Genomic DNA, 5,417 nt, shown 5'->3' with positions numbered 1-5,417 from the left:
TATATATATATATATATAATATATATATATATATATATATATATATAGATATATACATATTATACATACAGTCACGAATGTGCGTGTGTGCTACATATGCTCTAGCCCTTCCTACTGCCTAAACTTGTAAACATGAAATAAAATCTCACTTTACTTTCCATGTTTCTTCCCCAACCCGTCGTCGCATTAATTAAATCTCCTCTCAACAATCAATTGCATATACATTATTAACCAATCAAATTAACGCATTCATTTTTAAATTACGCTCCTTCTGCCGGAACCAAAGCACTACTAAATATGTAATATTTCAAATATTCTTTCAAATCAGTATAATATCAAATAATAAGTTATTTACAGTAAAATCAGAAAATAAAATAATTATATAAATCGAAATTTATTTCTAATAAGATGAAATGAATCCTTTTTATTGCAGTTTAGTTGTCGCACTATGTTACGAAGCGGAGTAATATTTAGTGCACTCGTTAGTTAGTCCGTTTTAGTATCATAATATTTGAACGTCTATAGTTTTTCTCGTAAGTAATCCTTTTCCGTCCACTTGGTGTTTTATATTATTTTTGCAATCCTTTTACTAAACTATCATCAATTTCATGTCTCTCTAGATAACAGTCAATATTATCTTGAGTGTGCTAAATGTTTTGTTTTAACCCTTTCATTGTCTTTGTCAAATGTAATTTTAGCTGCAAAACCTCTGAAGAACCAAATCTCATCTTCTAATCTCTTTCTCTGCTCTCCCACTTTGCTTATTTTTCTGCAAATATCACATTTCTCTTCTCTCCATTTCACATTTACTAAGTCAGATGGTTTATTTTACCTTTCTTTTACCTAGAACCATTTATTACTTAGCATTTCAATACTTCAATTAACCCACAGCTACTCCTATCACCGCCGGCGCCCTTTATAAACAAATTTCTTTTTTCCATTATTTTCCCCCGAAACACTTGGTCTTCAAACTTTACAAAGAAGCATTTAAAATATTGCAAAGATCTTACACTTAATTAACAGAACTCCTTCCGAAAGATGTCAGTATATATGTGATATTACCGTGGGTTTACGTGAAATTATTGATTCTCAGTTTAAACTTAGCGCTGTAACGCCATCATTAGAACTTGGCGCAAATTTTGGTTTTCCTTCTCACCCAACTGGGTCTCTTCTCCATAACAACTTCACATATACACACACATACATATTTTTATATACACTCTCACAAATAATGCACACCGTTTTATTTTTGAGTCCACACGTTCCAGCCCATATTTGATCAGGTGTGTGTGTGTAAATTATATATATATTTATATATATATATACCATATATATATATATATATATATATTATATATATATATATATTAATGTTTTTGTATTATCTATAATGACGATTGATTGGTTGATAATTCCTCAAAATATTATTAATTATATAAAAGTTTCCAGTGTGGCCTTAGAACTTTTACGTGGGTGGGGTGGGGCCCTACGATATCGCTGTCATAGTATTTTCTCAAATTTTCCTTTTAACCCCAGGTCAGCTATGATCAGAGACAATCCAAATGTGAACTTCCTAGCATCTGTTCAGACAGCATATCTATGACTATATATTAGCCAATGTGCGTTTTTTTTGTTTTTGTTTTAAGACAATGGTACTACTAAAGCAGCGCGGACCCGAACACGCTAGCTAGTCGTGAGTGGTCAATCCTAACCCTAACCCTAAACACGTATTCATTTGCACACGCGGGTTAGGGTTAGGATCGACCACTCAAGACTAGCTAGCGCTGACGCGCGACTGCGCGTTCGGTCCGCGCTGCTTTAGTAGTACCTAAGACAATTGGGATGTGATTCTGAGGAGATTTGACTGCCATTTCTAGCAGATCGAATACCACTTTGAAACTCGTTAACTCACTTCCCACTTCTTTCTCGATAGTTTGTTATTTAATCTGCATTTGGCCTATATCTAAGGCATTCCATCCATAACCAACCTGTCTTTTTTCTGGTACTGTATAATAGACCACATTATCCAGCGTGTCCTTAAAAAAAACAGTATTGGTTGAGTGAGGTTTGACTGTTATTTCTATTAGATCAAGCGACTGTAGACACCCTTTTGTTGACTGATCTCAAAGTTGTTTTCAGACCGCATTATCGTTTTTTTTTTTTCATTAAAGGTGATCAACTGTGTTCTCGACAGAAATTTAACTGTTATTTCTAGCAGGCCGAGCGACCACATATAGGCTTCATTTGTTGGCTTTGACAGTTAATACTATTCCAACCGAGGCCATCCCTTTTGTTAGGGGTATCTACTTTTGCCTTTTCTTTTAAAGGGTGTGATTTGAGGACACGTGGCTGCTGCTTTTTTTCGCAGTCTGGGTGGTTTCTTAGCCTCTAAGTTACCAGCTGAGAAATTGAAACGAAATGTAAATAAGGACGCTAAAAGTAAAGATTACTCCTTTGAGGAGTGCTGCTTAATTATGTGATAGCTTCGATGTTATAATATAGTGGCATACTAAATTTTTCTTTCTTTCATTAAAAAATTAATTTCAGAGTTACGTTTGCAAAATTTACCTTCGTGTGGTTAGATATACAGATACTGTACGAGCAGTATTAATGTGTCCAGGTGTTATATATATATATATATATATATATATATATATATATACATACACACGGCGATGGTAGTAGATGGAGGATTAAAACGATGCTAAGGAGCTAAACTGAATATGGACAGGTGTGCATACTAAAGATTAACAGATCCCTATAAGGCATTTTTTTTTATATGAATGGAATTATGATAGAATTTAAGGTCATGAGATACAAACAAAATTTTACTTTTTTCGCTTCTCAACTGTTTGGTTAAGATCAGACCGAGACGTGAAAGAATTTTGTTTAGTCCCACCTCACGAACCCTGATCAAGCAGGTCTGTGTGGCAACCTCGCCTTTTTGTTTTTTTAGGAATAAATAGTAAATCCTAGGTACTCCCTCAAATCACGTCCTTATTGTTTTATTGAAGAAGCTACGATGTGATTTGAGGGGGATATGGCTGCTATATCTAGCGTGTCGAGCAACCATGTAGGTGCTCCTCTAACGCCTGTTCTTACAAGGCTGCGTTTGTTGTGTGTTCGCTTAATTTCGCCAAGTTATGAGTTCGAATCTGACAGCAGTCATTTTCTTGGTACATTTTGCTTTCTCTGGCTAATATTTTATACCATTATTACATCATAATGGATAAATTTCACGACTGTGCACCATAGAAGTTTTCGATTATTTTCAATTTAATTTTATTTTATTTCGTCTTGGTGTCACGTTTGACGAAGTGTCTCTGAATGTATGACTGGATTGTGGATTTCATTTCGTTCCAAACGCCGACATTGTTCTATAATGATGAATGTATTTGTCTTGGCAAAATGGCAACGTAGAACGTGCATTCCTCGATCTTCGTGTCACCAGACTCTGGCATTTATATTTCAATAAATGGTTGTTTTTGTTTCAATCATTGAACTGCAGGCATGCTAGGGCACCACCTCGAAGGGTTGTAGTAGTACGAATCGACACTAGTATTTATTTTAAAATCTGGTGCGTATTCTCTTAGTCTCTTGTACCGAAACGCTCAGTCAACAAACCAACACCGGTTGTTAAGCGGTAATGAGAGATAAACACAAAGACACATAAATACACACACACATCACATATATATATATATGGGTCGCTCTATATAATATACATGATAGGCTGCTTTTCATTTTCCTTCGGTATTGGTACATGACGTCATTCACCTACGCAACCTTCCCTCATGACATAAAGAGGGTGAATAGCGTCATCTCCTCAAACTTTGTAGACCAATACCGAAGGATTTACTTTCCGTTTACCAAATTCACTCACAAGGTTTTATTCGGTCTGGGTCTGTAGCAGAAGACATTTGCCCAACGTGCCACGCAGTGGGACGGAACCTGGAACCATGTGGAAGACTTGCTGTCATCTGCCATTATTTTTTTTTTATTTTGGTTTCTAACTTTCTCCAGTTATGTAGCTGGAGAAGGACTATTTGAAAGCTCGCTAATCGTCGTTATTGTTTTATTTACATTTGCCATATATTGCATGGATGAGAGTGATGTCGGTGGGGCTGTTGTTTACATCTGGTGGTTGTGTTTGAACTAGAAACAACTCCATCAAGCTGGAGCCATCAGAGTTACCGGCCTTGTTCAGTACCCTACCGCAATAGCTGCAGGAAGATTTGAACGTAGGACCGACCATCGTCTGTCGTATCCCACCTCTACAAAATATATATCTGTTACTTGTTTCAGTTATTGGACTAGTGGCCGTACTGAGGCACCTCCTTGAAGGGTTTTAGTTGACCAAATCAACCCCATTTTTTTGAAAACCTCGTACCTATTCTACCGGTCGCTCTTTCCAGAACCGGTATATTACAGGGACGTAAACAAACCAACACCAGTTGTCGAGAGGTGCGGGATACGAACATGATGACACACACACACATACATGACGGGCTTCCACACAGACTCCACCTACTGATATAGAAACATTGGTCAGCCCATTTCTGTAGAAAGCACTTGCCCAGTGTGCAGTGCAGTGGAACTGAATCCGAAACCACATGGCTGCAAAGTGTGCTAGCTTCTTAATTATACATCCATGCCTGTAATTTTATATACTGTATGTGTGTATGTATATGTGTGTGTGTGTATGCGTCAGGATGGAAAACGGACGTTAAATGATATATATATATATATATATATACACATATATATGCGGACGTTAAACGATGATGATATATATATTATATATATATATAGGCACAGACATGACTGTGATTGAGAAGCTTGCTTCCCAATAATGTGGAACCAGGATCAATCCCACTGTATGGCACTTTGAACAAATGCCTCCTACCATATCCCCGGGCCAATTACAGCTTTGTGCATGGATTTGGTAGATGGAAACTGAAAGAAACCTGTTGTGTGTTTGTGTCTCCTTGTCTTGACAATGCGTGATTGTTGTCACAATCATACAAGAAGTGTTCTTTATTTGCAATCTCCTGTGAAAACACGTCTGGCCCTGGGTAAATATTATCATACTTGGAATCAGGTGACAGGAAAGACATCTGGCCAAAGACAATTTCATCATCATCATCGTTTAACGTCCGCTTTCCATGCTAGCATGGGTTGGACGATTTGACTGAGGACTAGTGCAACCGGATGGCTACACCAGGCTCCAATCTAATTTGGCAGAGTTTCTACAGCTGGATGCCCTTCCTAACGCCAACCACTCAGAGAGTGTAGTGGGTGCTTTTACGTGTCACCCGCACGAAAACGGCCACGCTCGAAATGGTGTCTTTTATGTGCCACCCGCACAAGAGCCAGTCCAGGGGCACTGGCAACGATCTCGCACGAAAACCCTACAA

General features: G+C 37.6%; 1 long non-coding RNA gene across 1 annotated transcript in view; it reads left to right on the top strand.

The window, feature by feature from the left end:
• Positions 1-457: 457 nt before the first annotated feature.
• The window catches only part of LOC128247057 (uncharacterized), a 10,783-nt gene continuing 5,823 nt past the window's right edge, over positions 458-5,417 (top strand). Inside the window, exon 1 of the long non-coding RNA XR_008263501.1 lies at positions 458-533. This is a non-coding gene — a long non-coding RNA (uncharacterized LOC128247057). The remainder of the gene's footprint in view (positions 534-5,417) is intronic.

Source organism: Octopus bimaculoides, chromosome 2 (assembly GCF_001194135.2).
Source record: "Octopus bimaculoides isolate UCB-OBI-ISO-001 chromosome 2, ASM119413v2, whole genome shotgun sequence".
Lineage (NCBI taxonomy): Eukaryota > Metazoa > Mollusca > Cephalopoda > Octopoda > Octopodidae > Octopus > Octopus bimaculoides.
The sequence above is the reverse complement of the archived record's forward strand: the minus strand, read 5'-3'. Positions and strand labels throughout refer to the sequence as shown.